The 9,420-nt window shown below is 54.7% G+C and overlaps 1 long non-coding RNA gene across 1 annotated transcript; it reads left to right on the top strand.

Moving 5' to 3' along the window:
* The first annotated feature begins 4,844 nt into the window (after positions 1-4,844).
* On the top strand, positions 4,845-9,008 carry LOC117804470. Its single transcript, XR_004628942.1, has 2 exons — positions 4,845-7,125; positions 7,947-9,008. It is a non-coding gene; the product is annotated as an uncharacterized LOC117804470 (long non-coding RNA).
* The last annotated feature ends 412 nt before the right edge of the window (positions 9,009-9,420 follow it).

Genomic DNA, 9,420 nt, shown 5'->3' on the forward strand with positions numbered 1-9,420 from the left:
CATGATTCCATGGATCAATCACGAATTCATGAGGTCAGGGCCCACAGGCAGGAATCCTTGCCTGAGGTGTGTATCTTTACTCACCTGATCTTCCCCACTCACCTCTAGGCCCTTCTGGGGCCGAGCCGGGGCCAGCTTCCTGGCCGCGGTACCAGACCCACAGCAGCGCTGGGCCCCGCACACTCTCGCTCCGTAAATAGTGATTGAATGAATAAGCTAGGGCCCTTCACATGACCCCTGATCAATTTTGGGGTCGCCCTGGCTTTGTCCCATCTGAAGATCTTTGTACCTACTATTCCCTGGGCCTGGAATTCTGCTGCCTGCCCCCTTCACGTGAGGACCCTCATCCTTGGGGTCCCAGCTGGAATAGCCCCTTCTTGGGGCAGCACGTGCGTAGCTGATACAGCCCAGTGGACCCAGCAGGGGGCCCGGATCTGGCACACGGTGTGCCCACAGTCAGAGTTTGTCTGAGATAAGGGCGCTAGGACCCTGTCCTCCATTCATTCATATGACAGGTTTTTCTCCAGCGCCCAGTGGGGGCAGAGATGCAGCTGAGGCTGCCCAATGCAAGAAACAGAAGCTTCCAGGGAGGGGGTGGGGGCGGGGGTGCAGAAGAGCCAGACCACCTGTTCCTCAGGGAGGGGTGGTCTGGGGAGGCTCCCTGGGGGAGGTGAGATAATCCCGGGGTGGAGTCCTGAGGAAGGAACTGCCATCCAGCGGGGGTGGAGCCGTGTGCACGGTCTGTGCAAGGTTGGCCCTCCAAGAGGATGTGGAGCTGGCCCCGAGCTCAGCAGGGTCTACATGTGGAAGAGGCCTCGATTTGCTCACAGTTTTGAAAGCCAGGGTCACTGGAGGAACCCCAGGAAGACCGATTTCATTTCAATACTGGGCAAAGCCACGCAGAGACGGAATGAGTTGCCCAAGAAGGGAATGAGCACTCTGTTCCTCGGGGTATGTAAGTTAGCCAGGGAGAGGGAGGAGGGATTCACCGAGATGGGAAAGCTGCAAAATGCCCATGAGTACAGAGAAGCTATAGGTCTATCTAACGCAGGCAGGTGGAGTCGACGTGCTACTAATACGAAATTGCATGAAGCCGATCATCACAGTTTGCTTCTAACGGCAGAGACCCTGTGTCATAAATTCACTCTTAGAAAGTCATTCTGGGACGCCTGGGGGGCTCAGTAGGTTAGGCATCTGCCTTCCGCTCAGGCCATGATCCCGGAGCCCTAGAATCGAGTCCTGCATCAGGTTCCTTGCTCAGCGGAGAGCCTCCTTCTCCCTCTCCCTCTGCCCCTCCCACTGCTCATGTGCGCTGTCTGTCGCAAATAAATAAATAAAATCTTAAAAAAAAAAAAGTCATCCTAAGCAACGGACATGTGGGCCCCGGGTGACCCACAGAACCAGGACCCACTGTCGTCCTGTTTGTAACGGGGAAATTGGAAATGGCCTGAAAATTCATCTAGGTGTTGTTTTGGTCTCCCCTCCACTGCGAGCTCCAAGGGGAGGGGCTCTTGGCTGTCTTATTCACCACTCTTTTTTTTTTTTTAAGATTCTTTTTATTTATTTGAGAGATAGTGAGAGAGAGCATGAGAGGGGAGAGGGTCAGAGAGAGAAGCAAGCTGCCCACTAAGCAAGGAGCCCAATGCAGACTCGATCCCGGGAGTCCGGGATCATGACCTGAGCTGAAGGCTGTCGCCCAGGAGCCCTTAATCACCACTCTTACGTGTCCCCTCTGGTGGGTGCAAGGAGCTACAGTGTAACCCGGTCTTAAAAAGTATAATCCCGCTGATGGAAGAGTGAGAGGGGTGCGTCAAAATGTTAACAGTGTTTTTCGGTGATGGGATTTGAGGTGATGTCTGTCCTCTTCCTCACACTGTACATTTTTCACACTGTCTATAACAAATGTGCATTATGTATGGAATGCGAAAGATTTTCAGAAAAAAATTGAATGGCAGTGTAAAATCGGGGTACAAAAATAATAATCGCTTCCTTTGCTGAACTCTGAGAATGGATTTTTAAAGTCAAACCGAATTGAGTAAGACTTGATCTGAAGGTCCCCAGGGGCCCCCTCTCACCATCTAGATGGGACCCCACATCAACAATCCAGATCCTTTCAGTGGGAAGAAAATAATGTTCAGTTTCACAGTGGCCACCCCTAAAGCCACCCCCTCCCCTCCCAGGTGGCCTATTTATAACTTCCTTTGGGTGCAGACGTGACATTTATCTGGGCAAACCAGGCGTCCACACTCTGGGGCTTCTAAAGTCACTTCTGCTCAAGGCAGATAACAAAACACAGATAAGTCTACCAGCAGGAATCTGCCTTTGAATTTGCCTTCCAAAACAAGCAAGCTCTTTTGCTGTTTAGGGTGAAAGCAAACTGTTTTGAATTGCTCAAGACGATGAAATAGCCCTCTCCATTTCTGGAGGGCCGAAGGGACTCCAAAGAATGGCAGCCATTGCTAGAGATCACTGTCCACCATTTATCCCTTGGAAGGTAGAAAGCTCCCTGTCATTGGAGGTATGCAAACTGAAGCTGGGCAGCCCTTGTCATAGGCAATGCAGCAGGGATTTGAGCGTGAGATGAGAGGCACTGCTATGGGCTGAATTGTGTGCCTCCAGAATCCATTTCTTGAAGCCCTAACCACCCCACCCGCCCCCACATGCAGAATGTGACTGTTTTGCAGATAGGGTCTTTCCATAGGTAATCAAGTTCAAATGAGATCATATGGGTGGGGCCTCATTTAATCTGGCTGGTGTGTGGTGTAGTTTTGGAATGTAGGTGAGGTCCAGAGGCTGGCGACCAGGAAAGAATTCTTGAGACGTCTTTGTTGCAAAATGATGGGTTTATTAAAGCACAGGGACAGAACCCCTGGGCAGAAAGAGCTGCTGCCCCAGGGTTGGGTGGGGTGGCTGATTATGTACTGGAGAATTGGGAGTAAGAAAAAAGGGAGGTTTTCCAAAAAAAAAAAGTCTTATGCTAAAGAGGACCTGTAAGCTACAGGAGGCCTTGCCGTTGTCAAGTTCAGGTTGCCCCTCAGGAGATTCCCCTCCCTGCCCTCCTGCCCTCCTGCCCTCCTGCCCTCCTGCCCTCTCTCCTTCCCACCCTCCCGACTCCCTGTCTCTCTCTGTGTCTCTGACCCTGACTCTGACCCTGTCTGTGGTCCTTTCAAGCTTCTTCTCTCTCAGGCTCCCCCTCCCCGTCCTCTTCCCTCTGCCTCTCTGTTTCAGTCTTCCTGTGTCTCCCTCCTTCACCTCCCCTCTAAGGAGGGTTGGCCCAGGCCCTGCCAGGTCTTTCTGGCAGACACAGCCCAGCTGCCCACCAAGAGCCCCAGACTGCTTCCTGGGGGCCTGCTTGCATTGGGAGGCCCCTGGAATGCCTTGTCTCCTTAGCTCTGACATGGCTAGTTGTCACCCTATTTTATAGGGCCTAAATGAATGCATTAAAGCAGACAGAGACACACCAGGGTGTAGGGACAGACCTGATCATTAAAGGGGGGGGGGCAGCAGCCAGGCCTGCTGGCACCAGGATGCCCAGGAGCATGAATGAAGAGAGCTGCCTGCTCTCGATCTCCATGGAACCCCCCCACAGCCGGTGGGGGTTCCGGAGAGCAGGGAGCAGGCTAACAATCCCGCAGGAGCACAGCCTTGCTGCCCACTAACGCTCCCATCCTGACACAGCCCTGTACGCACTGCGGTCACAATCCCATTTCACAGATGAGAATACCGAGGCCCAGAGAGGTCAGTAGTTAGCCTGAGGCCACACAGTACAGCAAGGGCTCTGGCCATCAGGACTTCCCAGCCCTTGGGCAATCTTGGCTGGGGAGAGACCTACTCGCCTCCTGGAGGGGAAGAAGGCCTGGTTGGGGAGGCACTATTCGGTCCCCAAACATTCCCATGCTTCCATTACCCCCCCTAAGAGGCTCAACTAAGTACTTTCTCAGAGTCGAGCTCTCTCTGAGAGAATTCAGAGTCTGATATAAAGGTAATACAATATTCCCCACCCCCCACCCGTGTCCCTCCTTCCTTCCTTCCTTCCTCCCTTCCTTCCTTCCTTCCTTCCTTCCTTCCTTCCTTCCTTCCTTCCTTCCTTCCTTTATTCACTCATTCCGTATCAGGCACAGGAGCCAACAACCAGCCTGGACTTAAGAAGTGGCTGGAGGGGCAGAAGCCAGGCCATGGGCCCCTCCGAGGATGAGCCAAAGGCCGCCTCCTCAAAGCCTTGCCTGACCCTCCCCAGCCCCCAACCCTTGTGGCTGCGTGTTGGTGGAGGCACTGGCTGTCTGGCTGACTGCGGTTGTCCGTCTGTCTCTGCTGGCCTGCTGCTCGTGTGGGCTCCGTGCCCAGCACAGGGCCTGCCGGCAGGAGCCGCGGAACAGTGCTATTTGTATAAGGGGGTGGCTGCACCTTCTAGGCGAAATGCCGCATGAACGGCCAGGGCTCGTGCGTGGCTGAGGGGTTGTAAGAGTTAGTGCTGCAAGCTGCACAGGACGCAGGGGTCAGCCGCGGGCTGGGACGCACGCCGAGGCCCAGGCCGTGGCCTGGTGTTGGTCCAAGAGGACGCTGCTTCTTTGGAGCTGCCCCAGTTGAGCCTTGCCCTTCTGGTCTGACCTTGGCCTTTCCCGGAGGCTGGCCACGCCCCAATGCAGAGCCCAGGGACACACACTTCCTAGGTGATTACAGATGGGAAACGGAGGTTCGGAAAAGTGATGTGCCCCCATCTGTAGCTACCCAGAGTGGAGCTGGAATCACATTCAGAGCTGTCTTCTTCTCCCACTGGACTGGGCGTCCTCCCATAAGAGTAGACACTACTACTAGTAAAGTCATAACAATGGCAGCGATGGTAACAACCCGACGGACTTTTTCCGACGTTATCTCACGGGATGTGCTGGAGATCTGCAAGGGAAGAACTCATGCTCATTTACCGATGGGGACGCTGAGGCCCACATGTTTGCCTGCCTTGGCCGGGTGCCTCCTCCTGCTAAGGGCACGACCAGCCCACAGGAGGCTGGGTGGGGCTGTGTCAGGACAGCTGGGTGGGGACAGGGCTCCCGCCCATCCTGTGGTCTGGGCTAGGGGCAGCTCTGCCACCCTGCCAGCTGGGCTGTGACGAACCTACACCTCGCTGGGCAGCCTGGGTGTCCTGGCGGGAGCGGCAGCCCCAGGGAGGCCCAGGGGCCAGCCCGGGCCACCCACCCTCCTCTGCTCGAGCCGTGTGTCCCAGCCCAGCTTGCATGCAATGCCGCCAGGGTCCGTCCTGCTCTGACCTGTTTTCCTGGCTGGGGCTGTCAGGGTTGGGCTGGACTCACTCGGGTGTCCTGCCAAGGCAGAGGTGGCCACGGGGTCAGAGGCTGCGTCCTCTGCCCTCCCCGCCCTTCCTTGGCTGAGAAGTCTTTCTCCTCCCGGCTCATCTCGTCGAGCTCCCACCCGTCTGCCACAGCCCTGCTGAATGGCACCCCCAGAAGAAGCTGGTCCAGCCCTTGTGCCCCCGCTGGGTTGTCGTCATGGGTTTAGCCATCTCGCTGGTCATCCTGGCCGCATATAGCACAGCCCTGTCCAGGGAGGCTCGACCACCACTTTTCCTGGTGCTTGTGATCACTTTAAACCAGGGCCAGGGAGGGCACGGGGGCCTAGACTCAAGCGTGTGTCAGGCAGAGGGAGAAGGAGCTATAGACTTATCCCCTTGGCGGGGGTTGGGGGGCACCCGACGACACGTAAAACCAGCCAGGACACACACTTTCTTGTAATCACGAGCGGCCCTTGTTAATGCGCCCCTGGGCCCTGCCGATTGTACCAGAGGGAGCGTGAGGATCTGGGAAACACACCCCTGGGTGGGGGGCAGGAACTCCAGGTGGGCTGAGCAGGCAGCACAGGGACAGTCCAAGGCTGAGGTGGCCCCAGTCTAGGCACTGGGGTCCCTGAGGTTGGAGTGTCCTGTATGTGTCTCTGTGTCTCTGGATGGGATGCCAACGGCGGTGTCTGGCCAGCAAGTCCCAGGCCAGTCCCTCTGTGCAGGAACCTCCCATCGGCCACTTCTCATGCTCATCCAGGCCTGTCAGCAGATCGGGCTCACCTGGCCAGCCGGCCCAAGGCGGAGACACCCAGGGGGCCTAGCTGGGAAGGTAGGTCTTTCGTTTTTAGAATCTGTCTCCGAATATAAAAATGATACTTGTCTGTTGTCAAAATATAGCTGGAAAAGCTAGAAAGACAACAAACTTATACCAAACATCACAATCACCCCATCAGGCTCAGCAAACCTCATTAGTATGTTGGGGAACAGTCCCCTGGGGGGGTTTCTGTACACGGTTTGACCTGCGGGGATCAAGCTGTACCTGGGAGTTTGTGTTTGGCTCTTTTAACTTAACATATGTGTTATGATCTAAAATCATATTTACTGTTTCTTTCTGATTACAAAATCATTATTTGCTCATTGTAAAAACAAACAATGACAGAAATGTGAGAGAGACAGTCCAGGGGAAAAAGAAGGTGAAAATCCCCCACATGCCCCAATCCAGAGGTGACGACCACAGACATCCCTGTGGATGGCTGTGTAAACAGCCCCATGAGTGTAGACCAGCAAAGGCATTAAGAACACAGGCTTCAGGGTCAGGCGGGCTGGTTCAAGTCCTGCCTCCACGGGCCACACCCGAGCTGACTTCTCAGGGCCCAGGCTTTCTCTAAAACAGAATTGACCCGTGGGGCCTACCCCCATAGAGTTGCTGGAGAAATTAATGAATGAAGGAAAAACATTGGCATAAATGAGTTAATCCAGGTACAGTGCTTCAAAGGGTACCCAGTAAGCGCTCAATAAATGTCAGATTGTGAGCAAACACCGCACAGAATCGACAATGGTGCCCTGGCCAGGCACTGGGGCAGGGCCTCACCTCTATAACCACCCAGCCGCCTAGCAACCCCACGAGGTATGTCCTTTCCTTGTCCCCATTTTGCAGACGTGACAAGTGAAGCTGACTTAGGTCGAGTGCCTTAACAACACACGCACAAGGGCCCAGAGGTGGAAACAGCCCACGTAGCCGCGGCTAGAACAATAAATAAACGCAATGCGGTCTACCCGGCGGGGGAAGATAACTCAGCCACCGCGAGGGAGGGATGTGGATGAACGTAGAACACGTAAGCCAAGGGGCCAACCGCAGAAGGCCACATAGCGTCAGATCCAGTTTATATGACATGCCGGGTCAGGCAGGTCCACAGCGACAGAAGGCCATACGTAGATGGGTGGTCACCAGGGGCTGGGGGAGGGGGAGTAACTGCTTCCCGGCTGTGGGCCACATTTAGGAGTGATGGAAATGCTTTAGAATCGCATGCAGGTAGTGGTCACACAAAACTGCGAATGTGTGAAATGCCAGTGACTTGTACCCTTTAAAACAGTTGATTCTGGGGGCGCCCGGGTGGCTCAGTCTGTCGAGCATCCGACTGTTGATTTGGGCCCCAGTCGTGATCTTGGGGTCGTGCGACCTGGCCCGTGTCGGGCTCTTTGGTGGGCATACAGCCTGCTTGAGACGCTTTCTCTCCATCTCTCCCTGCCCCCCTCCCCCATGCACCCCTCCACGGATGTGTGACCTCTCTCTTAAAAAAAAAAAAAAGTTGATTTTTTGATCATGAATTTCACTTTAATTAAAAAAAAAAAAAAGGATCACGCAGCCAGCGACTGACATCAAAGTAGCCGAGGGGCGCCTGGTTGGCTCAGTCGGTGAAGCGTCTGCCTTTGGCTCAGGTCATGATCCTGGGGTCTTGGGATCAAGCCCAGTATTGGGCTCTTTGCTCAGAGAGGAGCCTGCTTCTCCCTCTCCCTCTGCCTGCTGCTCCCCCTGCTTGTGCTCTCTCTCTCTCTGGCTATTTCTCTCTCTCTCTCTGTGAAATAAAATTTTTTAAAAAACAAAACCAAAAACATTCAAAGTAATCGAAATGCTTCTTCTCCGGGTCCACTGCAGAACCCTTTCCTCATCAAGGTTTGCACCCATCCCCAGGACGCCGCCTCCCAGAAGTGGAATCACGGGGTCAAAGCTGCCGCATGACATATCTGGGGACAGCCCTGGCCCATGTGAATACCTGGGTGGGCGGGAGCACTGGCCAGCGGCCTGAATGTGGAGAGACTGGTCAGTGCAGTGGGTCTGGCCCTGCAGCCCCGCGGGCGGAGGGCGCTGCTGCCCTTTGGCCTGTACTTTCAGGTTAAGCCTCTGCTTTCGACACCGGCCTCCGGCTTGCCAGGGCTATATTTATCCTCCCAGAAGCCAGGACTTGAGGACAGTGTGGCCTCCCACGGGCCCTGGAGCTTGCCACGGCGCTTCACGGCATGGAATTGCCTCTGGCCACCACGTGGCCTTAGCACCCTGCCTCGATGTTCTGAGCTGCAGTTTCCCGGTCTGGAAACCAAGGACACGGGAACTCAACCACAGGGAAATTCCGGCGGGAGCCAGGCACACTGGCACCAAAGCGGTGGGAAATGTCTCTTCCCGTGCTCCCTGCGACTCTGCAGGCTTCTGGTGCTTGATCCGGGAAAGCTGACTGTGGACGTAGAAGGAGATGTTGTTAGCAAACAGCGTCAGTGAGCACCTAGTAAACACGCGACAAGCGGGAGTTGTTGTGACTGTTGATTTGGGCTCCTGTGCTTTGCCCACATGGGTTTCCATGCACAGAGAACATTTCTGGAAGGCCACTCGAGATCCTGTGGACAATAGTTAGTTCCTTCTGGGGATGAGCCAGGGACCCTTTTCACTTATTACCTTTCTGTTCTCTTCAAAATTTTCACCAGGAGCATGTATGACTTTTATAACAAAGCAGTTCACAATAAAACTATACTCTGAAATAAAAAAGCATGAGTTATTACGACTCTCTCAATCTACAGAAGAAGAACATGGTTCCTCCTCCAGGAAGTCCTCCTGTTGTCCCAGCACAGGGCCTGTTACTGTCTGTTTCCTTGGCTCCCTCTCCCATGAAACTGGGAGTGCCTGGAAGGAAAGGCCTTTTTGACTCATCCCCAAATCTGCATTGCATTGGCCGGTGAAAAGCTGGGCACCACAGAGTGAAGAAATGAGGCTCAGAGAGGTTAAGCCAGCTGCCCGAGTTGGGTGGTTTTGCAGAGGCAAGACCCAGGCCTCTGAGTATTGACTCCACTGCCCCCACCACACCCTGATTTCTCTCAGACAGGCCCCACGGCTCTTGCCAACTCACCGTGAATGTTCAGAAGAGGCCATTGAGGGATCTTCCGAATGGCTCCTGGCCCTGAGGCAGCTGCTATGATATTTGGGGTTCAGGACGAAAGCTTGCTCAGGCCCCAAGTGGCATCTGGGGATGCCCGGGCATGGACAATGCCAGACTGTGCTCTAAGCAGAGCCAAGCAGAAGAGCCACAGAAGTCAGGGTGGGCTGTCCTCCTGTGTTATCTCGTCCGACACTTCAAAATAGA

Source organism: Ailuropoda melanoleuca, chromosome 11 (genome assembly GCF_002007445.2).
Source record: "Ailuropoda melanoleuca isolate Jingjing chromosome 11, ASM200744v2, whole genome shotgun sequence".
Classification (NCBI taxonomy): Eukaryota; Metazoa; Chordata; class Mammalia; order Carnivora; family Ursidae; genus Ailuropoda; species Ailuropoda melanoleuca.